A 15,525-nucleotide genomic window follows, 5' to 3' on the forward strand; every position below is an offset into this window, starting at 1 on the left:
TTGATGGACATCAGCAGCACATGCAGGAACAGTACTGCGTTGGGGAAGACATCTTATTTTGATACTGAACAAGGTACATCTTGTGTAGCAAATACTAAAACATAAGGTGTTATTCAAGCTTCAAAGCAAATACTGGCCAAGTTCATGCTTTATTCAGTGTCATAATTGGGACTTTGAAAAATGTAACTTTTGTGTCTTACGTTTTTTCTACCGCTGAAGCTGTGGAAGAAGCTGACTTGAGGTACACACAGCTGTGACTACAGCTCATTTCTTACTCACTGATCTTCAACCTGGTAATGGCACAATAGGAACAGATTTCACGCTGCTGTATTTTACAACTTTGTTAAAATGCCCTCTAAGAAATTTATAAGGCATATTGTCCGCATTTACTAACAGGTTAATGGAAATTTCTGCCTGTAATGCAGTAGAAACCCTGTATGTTATCCTTTACTTAACACATTCGCTGCAGGGAAGTTCCCTAGATGTTAATGTATGTGAGCCAAGGGGAGATGGATTCAACTTCTGTAGACATCGACTAATTCCTTTTTTTTTTTTTACTTTTTTGTGGGGGGTTTCTGTTCCTTATAGATTTTCCAAGAAAAAATACCGAATTTGTTAACACCCCTTGCTCCCTGTTATCCCAGCCCATCTAACTTTAGAAGCCTGAATGCACACAGTTCATATTTCTTTAATGAGTTTGTAAAGAGAAGTACTTACAGGCTTGTATCAGGCAGTCTAGACCTTCATTCCAAAACCAGAGAAAAACAGTCCTAGGTAGATGCATATTGCTGTGCATAATTGTATGATCTGTTTGACTCTGTTATTTGAGCCCAACTAAACCCCTCTTCTAGGGCTTAACCCCAGAAAATGTCACACGATACTAGGACAAGTTATTTACATTCTGGCATAGACCCAAAGGATGCACGACTTCAATTGTCCTTGTGTGCCACCTGAGCTTTAGAAACTTATCTGTACTTCATGTTGGAAACCCAAGAGAAGGAATTGTAATCTCTTAATCCTGGATTAAGCATTTTTTGTATCTCTAGGATGACATCCCATGTTAACATTCAGCTGTGAACTTTTTGAAGTCCCCTGAGGGACAAGTTGGCACTTTGTCTATTCATGCAGTTATCCAAAACCACATTTAAATGTCCCCTTCCTGAAGCAACCTTGTATGTGTTGGCAGACTCAAAAAGTCTCCTGACACCTGTGGTTTTCAAAACTTTCTGCACTTTTAGTGTAGGCTATGGAACTAACCTTTACCTAATTAGTCCCAAGTATGAGCACCTGTAATATGTTTCTTGCAATATGTATTTTGTTAAAGTGACCTGGCACAACGTAAAATGTTCTGAGGAAAGGTGCTGTCCCATTTTTTTGAGTTTATTCCATTGTGCACCCAAATGTCTTGGAGGTGATGCAAAAGGTGAAGAAATGAGGTTTTGTTTAGGAACAAAGGTCAGCTCTCTGGGCATGAATACCACAGTTACCACAAGCCAGGAAACAACTTCTCTGAGAAGGAAAAGTCAAAGAGGGGAAACCATAGAGAGGAAAAATTGAGAATGTGTTTATATTACTCCTTAAAATCAACATAATGTACCAGTGGTTTGTCCAGCTAGCAATTAAAAAAGTAAAGACCTAATAATCTTTTCTTTGAAGCCAACTGTGAAAAGCTTTTATGAATTGTTCTTTGTGTGTTTAAGTTCTTCTGCTGTGCAATATTCATGTCCTACATAGTGGTATTTTCTGGTGACTGAATCGATATTTTTTCAGCGATCGAGTGCTTTTGCTATGAAAAGGCTTTTAGTAATGTTATGAAGCAGTCAATAATCATGAGTGACCTTTGAAATCTCACAGGCCTTTACTCCAGCCACTTTGAAAAAGTGAATCTATATAATCTACTCGTGTTTCTTGATAAGTGGGCTTTAAAAAGAGTATGTAAACAGCAGCAGTGACCTGGCCTTTTGGTGGAGCCTTCTGTATCTAATGGGTGGGTTTCACTTGAGAGTAACTTGATTGTCCTATGCAGAAGCTGATGTTTATTAGCATAGGTGATGACCTATGGCAAAGCCCTCTCATGTCACTTCTAGACCCATGCTCCCTGTCCCAAGCAACACTTCATTTTGGAAACTAAATTTGTTAAGAGGTTTTGAAATAATTTCTGACCATTCCTAGAATAGTCTGCTTTGACTACACCTGAAGACTTCTTTAAGGCTTTTGTGGGGGTTTAAGCATTTCCTTTTAGCCAGGCAGTTGTTGGTGCCTCACAGCAGCTGCAGAGAGGGGAGAACGTGCCTGGGCCGACCTTCTACAGGGCGCATGATCCCTGTGGCAGCCTCAGCTGGATGCTCTCCCTTTCCCTGGAAGTGGATGGGTGGAGATGTTGGAAAGGCAGAGCAGAGCTCAAGACCTGTGGAAGGAAGGAGGTGCTGCTTCTGGAAGTGTAACAGGATCTGCAGAGGGACGGAATTTATTGCCTGTGTGCCTCTGGATATCAAACAAGATGTAGAAAAACAAATTCCTCCAAAAGGATACCTTCTCCTAGGCCACTGGCTCTTAATTTGTGTTTTGGCTCCAATTAGGCATAAAAGCTTTACAGGACCAAATTTTGTTTCTGCTGGGCAAATGGACAGCAAGCACAGAGGATTGCAACTGCTCAGTGCAAAAAATATTAACGGCACTTCTGATCATGCTACCAAATTCCCCCACCAGGTCTTGAATGGACTGTCTTCCTTCTGCACCAGCTTTTCTACTGCCCTTATCTACCTTGTTTCCATAGAAGGGCTCTCAGTTTATGAAGCCTTCTGTCTGCAGCCTTGGCTTTGCCATGGGTTTACAGTCTCATCAACTGGAAATTTATTTATTAGATGGTTCACATGCAAATGTGTGATAAGAGAAGGACTGGGAGAGAGCACTATCCATAGGCTGTTAGGGAGAATAAAACTTTCTTAATAGCAGCAGGAAAAGCTTGCCAGCCTCCCAAGCAAAGAGAGCAGAATTATAACAAGGTCCCTGCTCTAACAAAGCTTTGAAGGCTTTTCTTCATATTCACTTCACTCTCCATGCTTCTGTCTTGCTTTGAGGTCTGGATAACTCTTTATCATGGACAACAGCTATGTTTACGGAGAAAAACATTTTATGATGGCTGCCTTTTCCAGAAATAGCACATTTCTGCAAGGGGTCTTGCATAAATAAGGGTGACTTTTTTCCTTGCCAGTGAAATGCTGATTTACTGATGCTGAAAGCATCATGCTTGAAAACAGATTATTTCAGTAATATTTCACAGTGGCAGGTACACAAGTAAAAGGGAATCATCACATTAGATATTAGCAGTAGGTATTTTATTGCTTATGCCTCCTGTAAAATCAGACTCATGTTTTGCTCAGCATAGAAGAGGTATCTCCTTGCAGAGAGCCTATTGATTAATGGTCTGCTACCCTGCCATTTACAGGTGGCGACTTTGCAGCTATATTGACTGGATTTGTTTTGGGGATATAATTAAAAGAAAAATATTACGGGAAACATTACTGAAGCAACGGCATTTTCCACACTCTCCTTTCAAAGCTGTGATAATTGATACCTCATTGTTAGATTATTATGAAAGATGGACTAGACTATGAATTGCAACTCAAACCTACAGCATCATGAACCAACATGCTAGTTCAATAGTTCATAAACAAGCTGTTTAATTATCTTAACATGACAGATAATAAATATATAGTGTGGCTCATTCCTATCAAAAGTGATCACACAAACAAGCTTTCTTGGAAGAGGAATTTTTTTTTCGCTACTCTTTTTAGAAAAGTTATCCTTTCTGCTTTTGTGCAAGTTGCTGGATATAACACTATAAGCTTAAATAGGAGATACATATTTTCAAAGCATATTCAGAAACAAGTTATTTGCATTCAAACTCAATACATGTATTTTTCTACTGCTGTTTTGTAGGTTTACGTCAAAACGTTATAACTGATTTACCTGTATAAATCTCTGAAAAGCAGAATTACAAGAGTCAGGAAAGGCATCTTTTAAGGGCTTCCTATGGTGACTGTTGCTAAGGAAACCTTCATATTACACCAGGTTTTGAAATGCCAATAGCATCTGAAATACGCAGCTGAATCTCATGCATTCAGACCAAAACTAATGGTGACAGGTAAGGGGGTATAAGTCATAGCATGTCCCAGTTATGGAGAAATAACAGATTGGAGTTGGATGCAAAAAATATACATGGATTCATGATTTGAGATACTAGATGCTTTACACTCCTGAGATTTTTAATTTCTGAGCGGAGAAAAGCTGCCTGAATTTACTGGATGAACTTCTGGGTCCAAAGGGAGTTTAAGTGCAGATTAGTGCATGTTATTAATTAATGTTGTAGTAAAATTATGCAACAAGAATTGAGGAAGGTTCCCGAAGTGGGGCAACTTGCATAGATTCTACTAGTGATGTGTTTTGGCTGAAGGCTGACCATTTGACACCTGAATTGGTGGTTGTTCCTTCTCTCACTTATCTGCTTATCTTAGATGCATATATTGTACAGGAATGGGAGTTACATGGTGGACCATGTGTTACCCTTATTTTGCACACAGCTGAGAAACGAAGGGCCTCAGCTCCTAGAGATAGCTCCTCTTTTCCCTCCAGGCAGCGCATTCTGCCACTGGCTTTTCATAGCCTTTAATGATGGGCAGAGGCCAGTACACCTGGTCCAGGGCTTTGGTGTCTCTAGTGGCCACATGAATACAGAGCATCCCGTCTCACCCCCTCCAAACCCAGAAAATTCTTGAAATGGAATTGCAATTGAAATGCTATTTCTGCTGTCTCCTGCATCCCTCCTTTGCAGAATCTGAGCAAACTCAAGTCAAAACAGGTCCAGAAAGACAGAGGGGCTTTGGCAGCTGCCTAGAAAGAAAGAGACTGCTTAATTGTGTAAAGCACTTGTGCTCATCTGAGAGTGTACCTGGACTTGAATTTACAATAAATCTTTTTAAAACTAGCCTTAGTAGCTTAGCAAGGAACAAAACATCTACCTGCATATCCTTTCCACATGTAAACTCTAAGTAGAAGTTTGCACTAAGCTAGGAAATAAAACTTCTGCTGGTTGGAGAGGTAACAGTTGCACCTGATTGGAAAGTGGCTCTCAGAGAGAATCTCTTTAAAAAAAGTTTCAGGTGTACTTCTAAATAAGGCATAATCCATGAAACTGGGATGAGTACTGTTTTCAGAGTGTCAGTAGACCAGGTTTATTGATCACTTGGAAGTTTCGCTATCATGGAGATAGAAATAGCACTTCTTCAACAAGGGATGCTAATTTAGGTTCTTCAGACAATGCTTTTTGACCATTGCTTCTCCCTGAAGTATCTGAACGGTTTCCTTAGAGATAACATCGTGTCAGTATGCAAAATGCACCACTGGAGCGTTGCTGAGCGCATGTTGCTGCTCACAAGGATAAATGGTAATAAAAGCTATCTTAGAACATCATAACTAATTGTATGTGTCTTTATTTTTCCTGTTTCATTTCTTTGTTATTGTCACTTCACATAAACAGGCACCAAAATAAAATTCATGGAAGTTGAGAAGTGTGGCAAACTCTCAAATGTATTTACACAAATGTTGAAATGCATGTAATATGAATTTAAATTCTAGGAACCTCCTAAATAAATGTTTATAGCTGCTTTGTAAGATGTAGCAACAGATTTTGGGTTCTGTGCATGGAAAGCATGTTTATCTCTTAGATGTATAACCAGTCATTTATATGTCTAAGTAGCTGACTTTGTGCTCATGCAAATCAGGTACAAAGTCAGTGTTTTTCATGCATATTGTGGCTTCTAACTTTAAGAGCCTGGAGTTTTGCCTTTTTTGCAGAGCATAGATCATATTTTCTTTCATATCGGTGTAATCAAGCTAATATTTTTACTATCTCTAGGAACTGCGTTTTTTGTTGTTGTTGCCAGTGTTTGTCTGCAATGGTATTTCTCTCCTCGAGAAAATCTAAAAATAAGTTGCAAGACTGATCTGCTGACTGTGGAAAAAAATTGTTGCCCGGGCAACCTGATCTTTTTCATAACTTTATGGCTTCAGCTGTCTGATGGTTCCAACAGGTAAGACTGTAAAATCTTTTACCATTTCCATCCTACAGGAACTCCCCTCATCGTGAACAAGTTTTCATTCAGAATTATGATGAAAATGAGACTGTTTTTCCTTTGGGGAAAAAAGCGCAAAATGTTGGTGATTGTTTCCAAAACAAAATGGAAGTTTACTGGATAGGGAGGGCAGAGTTTTCCTCTGTGCAAGAGGGAGCCCCGAAGCATTTGGAGCCCTGAGGCTGCATTGTGCAAACTCTGCCTCTGCCTCAGAGCAGCGGGGGCAGTTTGACCCAGGGATGCTGATTTTGGTACCACAGCTGGTAATGGTTTCTCAGGATCTTTTATGGGAGTTCAGCTCTGTATTCCCTAAAACTTCCTTGCAATAACCCTTATCAAAAACTCCAGTTAGATCTCCTCCTGATCCCAAAATCTTGGGCAGAAAGCAAGCTTAAGAAATGTTGCAGATTAAATTGTAGTTTCCAAAACACTGTGGATTTATGCCTTGAGCATCTGCTACAGGCTCTCAGATGTCACCATCAATGAGAAAATGCCCATTGACTTCATGAGAACTAGATGGCACCAGCCAAAATCCACCAGGTTCAGCTGGTGCACTGAGCTACAATTTTAGTAAGGGAAAATACTGGCAGTTGAAGCATCAAGAATCCTCCCTCTTTTTTTTTTTCTGGAAGTAGATTAAAGGAACAAGATCAATACAGCATGTAACATGTCCTGGGAACTTACTAGCTAGTTATCCATCTTATTAACAGCAAGAATGAAATAAAGCTCGATTTAATTCTGCATAGTTTATTCAAAGTGAATAAATGAGTAGGCAAAGATTGCTGTGTTTATACATATTTCATAGAGGCTTTTGATAAAAAGCAGAACTAACCATTTAAGTTTAATTGCATCCAAATAAAGAACTATTTCCCACGGCTACTGAATAATACAACATTGCTTTTGTTCTTCTGTGTTCAAAAACAAAGGCATTTCATAGTAGCTTGGGAGGTAAGATGTAAAAGTCTTTATTTACATGTACTGGAGAGGGGGGTGTGAGGAAAGTAATTACAATACACCATTTTAGACAAGACTTCCTAAACCTCAGAGATACTGGGAGATAAAATGTGGTTTGAAATGAGAACATCAGATAAAGGGGTTTAAAGAGTTAACATTCCTGCCCGTACAGTAACTGCATTAAGATTTGTGCAACCAGAGGCAGTTATGATTTTTTGTATCAATAGCTTGTACTGTGAAGTATGAAATTCCCCAAAGAATCACTCTATAGTTTGTACGAGACTCAGTGCTGTTAGGTCCTCCCGGGAGCTGCAATTGTTGCTAACAAGACATCAAAAAGTGAAACAATAAAAACTGGGTTACACACACGCTTTCCATAATACCAGGAAAACAAACAGGGTGTTAGAAATGTCTCCCATTTCTATGAACCTCAGCATATCTTAGGACATCATGGCATTTTTTTTGTTGTTGCTTACTTGTGCCATTTGATACTCAAGGATGTGAAAGTTGAAACTGTTTTAATAGGGGTTACTGGTAATAAGATAACTTTTTAAGCAGAAGGGAGAGAAAGAATGTGGGAGAAAACTCTTGCCGATAAGCTTGCTTATATGGACATTTTGGCAAAATAAACTTTTCATACTTTAAGGTGAACAGTTGAACCACCAGATTCAAGTTTGTCAGCACATGTAGCATGTGTGTTTGTTTTACAGTTGTGCCAGAATGTCCCAATGTAGGAAATGCAGAGGGTGAGACAGTTACGGGACTGGGATTTCAGTCTGAAAACAATTAGAGATACAAGAAGAGGACTGAGGACTCTGACTTGTGCTCCTTCTTCCTCTTGATGCCTGTGCTGGCTGTCACCACTCCTGCTGCAGAGGTGGCAGAGGGAACCATGTGTCCCCTCCCAGGCACTTTTGTCTAGTCCCTCCTGTTGAATTAAAATATTACTGCTTTCAGCTCCTATTGGCAATGGAAGTGCCAATTCTGAAGAGGATATGTGGTGCCGGTTTTCCTGCTCCTGTAAAGAAAAAGCAGTTGTCTCCAGAGCCAATGCCCCATCCAGCCACCTCTGCTGCACCCAGGAGGGCTGGGAGACAGCTCTTTAGATACGAGCATTAGTGATGAGTATCACAGCCCAGCTACTGCAGACCAGGTGAAGATAGTGCTAAAACTTCTGGGACCTCAGATGTCCTGGTTTGCCCAACACAAAGCAAGTCTGACCCAGGAGCAATGTAACAATCTTGTTGTCTTGGTGCAGTTGTAGCCACTGAGCCTTGCTGAGAGCCTGGGAGATGCAGCCCAAGCCCAGCAAGGTGCCAAGGGGTCTACATGGTGTCTGTTTTGGAGCTGGCTTGTGTTCTACCTGCAGAGCATGTAGACTGACACATTTTTCTTATAATTAGGGGTTGCATGCAGTCCCATTCACCAGGATCTCAGTATTGAGCCTGTTTCTCTTCCTTTAGTTTCTTTTTTAAAAACATGCTGGAGAATGTAATTGTTAGCCCCCATTTTGCAAACATTTTTCTGATCGTTCACTTGAGTAAATCAAAGCTTGATGAAATCATCCTTATTAACCATCCATTTGATTGTTCTGTTGGATGCCAACATGGAGTTTACATTGGCCTGGGGACTGCAACTAAGAACTGAAAAAACAACCCAAACCAAAAGACTTTTATTCCTCACAGAAAACATCTGGTGCTTTGGTCTGATCTACTGAGATGGAGGCAGGGTCTATTCACACAGTCTGTTGCCTCAACTGGAGATAAATTACACTCTTACAGAAAGACTCTTAGTTAAAAGGTGATGGACAATTTTACTTGCAAAGTCCAAAGTGGGTCCTCTAGCATAATAAAGCATACTCACTACTAAAATTTAACAGATTGTAACATTTAAATCTGTTTAAAAAATCGCTAGCAGTTCAGCTGTTTAATCAAAAGTATTTTTTAACACTGTGTTCATTTCTGGAAATATTGATTAGTACATCAGTTCTTACAAAAGGGCAGAACAGAAATGTAGAGATAAACAGTGTTAGTGTTTCATCTATTTTTTTCATGGAAATATGCAAAATGTGAGTTCAGCAGTTGTCAGACTGGTGTGAATGCTGATATTACTCTGTTAGAGAAGCTTAGCCCCACTGAAGCCAATACATGTCATTATAAGAATTGACTTTTTCTCAGTAACTTCTGTGGTGGTGCTGTTTTTCTTTCCCTGGAAGTATGTTTCAAGACAATTAAGGCTAAGTATGCTGTTATTCCAATCCTGAATATGGAGAGAAAATATATCAGATCTGTCCTGATTTACTAGAAAAGCAGTCTTTCACACATCTACCAGAAGGCTCATGGCACACTGCAGAGTATTTCTGTCCAGAAAATGTTGGTTATTTTACAATAATGTGCAAAGATGTAAGAGGACTCTGCTCGGGAGAGCTATCCCCAGTGTACATAAATTCCTATTTCAATCAGAACAGTTGGGTAAGTGTAGGGTTTGTTGAGATTAAAAGAGAAATACAGATGCACTCAGGAAAACAGTAAAACTAATGGCATTGAGGAGTTAGAGACAGGCTTGAAAATAATCACAGTTCTCAACTAATTACATACTACATCTTAATATTAAATGATAAAAACTGTCTTCCTTGTCTTCAAGTCTGGCTATTGTCAGGTTAGTCCCTTAAACTCAGTACATCACCCTACCCTGAGCCAAACTCCTATGAACCCACTGTGTGCTGATGGCTCTGTGAGGGTGAGCTTGGGCCATCTTGCCTTCAAAAGGCAGAAGTGATTCTCAGACCAGCTTTCATAATGATACACAGTGAGGTCACTCCCTTCATGCTAGTATAATTGCATGAATTTCAGTGGTTGCACAGCTCACATTGGTTTTCTATTTTCTCTAGATCCAAGTCTTTAAATTCTAGTTACTAAACCAATTTTGTTAAAAACAGGGGTATCTTGCTTGGACAGAAGATAACATATGGTCTAGCAAGATTGTCTAGCAATTTAGAGATTGCCATAACTCAGTCATCAGCCCAATTAAGAAGGGGACTTTATTCTATTTTCAGTATTTTTAATTCACTTCTGGTGCACCCTGAGTTGGTGATTGTCTGAAGAGAAAAAATATGTTGTCACCAACTTCAATCTCCAGCTATTTGAGTAGCTACCTCTATTTTTAGCAGCTACACATGGGTCAAACTCAGAAGCTGCTCATTCAAATGGTTTTAAAACATAGCTTAAAAGTATTAATTTTTCCACGGGGTAGCAATCCATTTCTATCTCAGAGATGGATTTTACTCGTAGAAACCAGAAAGAATAATAAATAAAACCATTTTAGAGAAACAGCTTTGACTACCCCCAGGGGACATTTTATGTCCACTGTGCTTGCTAATTCTTTGTAGTTATCTGAATGACCATAAAATGTAGAAATTAGCATTAAAAAAATTACAGAACCAAAAAAATCACATGTCTAGGACCACAAACAGAAAACTGTGGTTGTGTTGCTCATTACTGACTATTATCTTTTGTCTTACTGATTCTTCTCTTAGAGGTGATGTATAAGCTGCCTTCCAAGGACAGGGACAGGGTGATAAAAGGAGGAGCAAGTTTTTTCTTCCTTGGGACTTTTGCTTGCTTTGTGGGCAACATTATTGTATCAGGGCTCAGAACTGAGTGGATAAATTTGATTTCTCATAGAAACTTTGATCCCTTCAAAGATTTCCAAGTTGTACAGAAATGTAGAAATTACTCTTCTGAGGAATGTATCAGAAAATTCATAGATTTCTATCTTCATAGAGTTAAGGATGCTTGTATTTTTATAATTAGCACCTGCCAGTCTTCATAGCCTCTTATGAACTTCAGAATGGAAATACAGGGACCCTAAACTGGTTTCTCCAATGAATGGCCATATTTAATTTAAACAGCAGACCTGAGGGGGATTTCAAAGCAATGAAAGCTTTATATGGAGAATTGATGGCAGTATTTTGTACTTTTTCTGCTTGTATCTACCTCATCCCCACAAACCTACAGAATTCCCATTTTGCTCTGGAGCGGTCTTTTTTCCCAGTTCTTCACCATTTCCTGGGCAAAGGTCTCTTTCATTTCATGTCTCCCTTCAATCCAGCTAACACCACTTCCAGCACATTTGAGAGGTATCAGAGATACAGTTCAGGGCAGCTAGATCTGAAATAATTGCCAGGAGTATTCTTCAGGTGCTATGGTCCTAAGCCTGACAAATCAATGTTAGATTAACTCCATGTACATGCATAGCAAACATTCAGAAAAAATACTCTCCCCATAAATTACCACAGGTACATTTAAACATTGTGGCTTCTCTTCAGTTAACTGCTCATATCTCTCCATTTTGGACTGCACTGTGCTTGTTTTAATTTTCTCATCTTCTTTTCTACTGAAGATTAGAGCACTTTGTGCTGTTTTCTTTTGCATGCCAGCTGTAAGCTTTGGCCGAGGGCTCTGTGGCTGACAGGAGCTGGCATTCAGATGGGCTGTCTAACCCCATCGAACCAAAGTTTCCGTAATATTCTAGCTGAAGCAGGAGGAATTTCAGTAATGTAAGAAACAGCACTCATGTATGAAAGTACAGCCTGCTTAGAGCTACTGAATCCCTTTGGGACTCTTCAGAGTAAACGTGCTCTTTACAGAGGTACTTGCTGAAGCAGCCCAAAAGGATGCTGAATGTACAAGTAATAGCTAACAGGAGCTGAGAGTGCTGGATGTGCTCTCTTCGGGCTTATGAACACACCAAGAATTTTTAGTTATATTTTCAGCTAATAGGATGTTCTTTAACTTCAGAGTATGAATCCTGTTAGATTTCCTTGACAAAGAAATGGGTTCTCTCAGGCAACATAAAGCTTTTTCAGCCTGTGTTTAGTAAGGAGGGTCCATCCAGCTCCCGACTTGTTTTAGTGGACCTTCTTGAATATATCAGTCATTCACATGAAATCCTTCAGCTGCTAGTCCTTAAAACACTCCTTGTAGTGACTGCACCAAGGCTTCTCAGGAGCATTGCAGAGGATTTGGGCTTCTCACAAAGAGATTTGGTAGGACAGATTGAAGATTTTTATCTTCAGGTGCCAGTGTTCATATGCCAGTGCTCTGGTTCAGATTCAGATTGTTCTGAGTTAAATTTTTGGACCTCATCTAAATACAGAACGTAGTCTAGCTCCTCCAGCAATGACTGGACTTCCTACTGGGAAGGTAATACTTTGTACAGAGATTTTTAAAATCTAATGTTTGAGACAGGGTCTGATGTCAGCTTTGGTACTCTGCTATACCTGTAAATGTTAATACATTGTCTCACAACTTGTTGTAAATCCAGTGCATATATTTAGAAATATAAATGATCAAAATACTGTTCCCCATGATGATGCTTCTTTTTCAGTGAGATTCATCCTCTTAACACCTCACAGTTGCAGATGTTGAGGCAATTTTCAGCCTTGCAGAGTAACCAGAAGGAGCTTTCAAGTCTATGGGATAGAAGATCCTTATGGGTTTAGCCTGGTTCGAGGAATGTAACAGAAAACTGTCAAACCTAAGTGGTTTTGGTTTCTCTAAGTGTGAAAGGACGATGACTACAGGCCAGCAAAGTATAGGTCTTTATTTGACTTCAATGGAACTACTCAATTGTTTGAAGTTAAATGTGGGATTTACCAGTTGCAGGCATTAAAAGCACATGGTTTGAGCTTGCTCTGCTGTCAGAGGAGCTCAGTGGGCTTTTGTTTTGGTCCCTGCCTAAATGTCTTGTGTCTAACTGGAAACATCTTCTGCAGCTGCAGATCTGCCTCACTCCACAGCAGTCGCACTGATCTCTGCCAAATTGTGCCCCTCTGCAATTTTGTCTTTTTCTGCATGTACAAATACAAACCAAAATGAAACCAGTAAAGTCATTTTCATGTGTGACCTAATACAGTTTCCATAGAGGCACTAATGCTCTTTCCTCCCTCACACCATATGAGTTCCTAATGAGACATTAATGAGACATTAATTGCTTATGCAAATTTGGAGTAGTAGACAATGAGAGTTGTTGTACCAAGAGTTTAAGGGCCATATAACTACTCTGGATGTTCACATAATTCCCATTAACATTAATTGGAGTTGCGTGCAGATCAGAGCCTGGTATCTTCAGAAGTTATAAAATAAACCACTGAATACTAATAGGGCAACTTATAGCCATGTATCCTTCTTATTAAACACTTCGGGTTTTATACTGGTTGCTAGCAAGTCATCGTGTTAAAATGCTCCAGATGGCATTGGAAGTAGTTTACAAAATAATTATTTTCACTTAGTATGTCCGGAATGTGAAATTTTATCCCACATGATTAAAAATAAACTACAGGGGCCTTATATTTTAACTCTTTGGAAACTTTTGTGAAGTGTTTTAAACTTTACTGATAAAAGTGGATGCAAGAAAAGGTACCAAAATTGCATTTCTAACAGTAACTCATGGAGATGTTGAATTAATTCAGTGACTCTAGTCAGGGTCTGCTGATGAGGAACTGTAAGAACAGTGACTAAAACCCTTTGACCAACCAGCTATTTGACACATATGCTGGTAGCTCCAAGGCTATCTTGGTTGTCTGCCTTAATAACATCTCTGCTCTCATTTCCATCTCTCCACTCTCTTGCTGCTCCCATGTCATTTTATTTAACACATTTCTTGCAGCCCACTTCCCGTGCAGTTCAGTGTATCCTTGTCCATAAGAGCAATAACGCCTCTGCTTGGAGCTTGTTTTTGCTATGACAGATTGATAGACAATCCATGTTCATTCCCTGCTGAGAAGCCTCATTTGGCCTGTTTAATGCTAGATCTTTTTAGGGTGAGCACTGGGAGCCCTTTGCCCTGCTTCACTGAATGCTAACTCAAAGTATGTATCCTCGTCTTGTGGAAATACCAGGGTTGATGAATTCAGCAAGCAAGGCTGAAGCTCTCATGTATTTATAAATGCTCATGTGTTGTTATAAGTCTCTGGCCACCTGGGAGATTTTGCAGATGCCACAGGATCATTATAATGGTAAAAATCCAAAGTTCAGGTTGTGACAGTGTGCTGCTCCCCTGCTGCTTGTTATCAGCATGTGGTGATTGGCACCTCGCTCTCAATCCCCTGCAGACAGGGCACTTTCACACCTCGCCAGTCCGTATTGCCTGTTACAGCCAGTCCATTCCACTTTAAACTGTTTCATCTGATTTCTAGCCTCTAGTTAGGCCCTGCGATGCTGTAATTCCAGGAACAGATGGGTCACTGGGAACTTGAGATGTTTGTAAGGTCAGTTAAAATGACCCGCAACACTAAGGGAGTTAAATAGAAGGTTTAGCAAATACATAAGATAATAAGCTATAATTGTCTGAAAATAATAAAAAAATATCTGAAATAATATGTATTAGTTAAATTACGTGAGCAGGTTAAATTCTGGGTGAAGGACAGTGCTTGGCAGCACAATCAAAACATGTCACCTATAGTGGTACTATCATTTTGAACATCAAAATAGTGGATATTTCTCATGTTTCAATGCAGTTGAGAGTTCTTAGAGCAAGAAGATGTGGCCATTAATTGTTATTTTCTTAATAATAGCACCCCATTGTTAAGCAAAATTCGTACCCCAGTTGCATTCAAAGCACTAGAAATCCAAAGTTAAGGCAGCACAAAATGGGTTCTCATTGCATTCAGATGGTAATGTATGGCGATTCTTCTTTTTGCAATCCTAGTATGTACTTAGTATGTTAAATGAGGTGAAATAAAAAGGGGGGGGGGGGGGGGGAGGAGATGTCTGAGGAAATAACAGTGCCCTCCGTGGTACACTTTGGGTAGTATCAAGCTAAGGAAGGGTGAGAAGCTGTGATGTGATGAATTAGTTTTTCTGTGGTATTAAAGCAGAGAAAGAGTATTTTATGAAGAAATATACATATTAAATTAATAATAACAGCAATTTTGGGATTATTTTTCAGTATAAAACACTATGTAAACAGTAACCAATGAAGCTGTAAAGGTTTGGACAGGTGTGCAGGGGAGAAGACTTGCTCTGAGACCTTCAGACAGTCTATAGTTTTTGGTTTTTTTTTTCAGTTTGGTTGGCTTTTAGGTTTTTGTTGTTGTTGTTGTTTGGTGGTTGGTTTTTTATTTTTTCCCTCTTTGGCAATAGAAATTAATGGGAAAGTAATAATGACCTGTTTACCTGACCTGCATTTGATAGTCCCAAAATATGTTCTAGCTCCAAAATGTGGGACACTTTCAGGTTATATGTTTTCCTAGTTTTAAGTGAGGAAATCTGGAAGAACAAGGAAATGTTTATATTCCTAGAAACAATAAAGCAATCCTTTCTCCTGGTAAACAGCTGAGACATCTTTCTTATCTAATGCAGTTACACAGAATGATGGGAAAAAAGTAAATTGGAGGGAGAAAGAAGTTGTTTCACATTTACTCAAAGGAGAACAT

The sequence above is a fragment of the Athene noctua genome, chromosome 15 (genome assembly GCF_965140245.1).
Source record: "Athene noctua chromosome 15, bAthNoc1.hap1.1, whole genome shotgun sequence".
Lineage (NCBI taxonomy): Eukaryota > Metazoa > Chordata > Aves > Strigiformes > Strigidae > Athene > Athene noctua.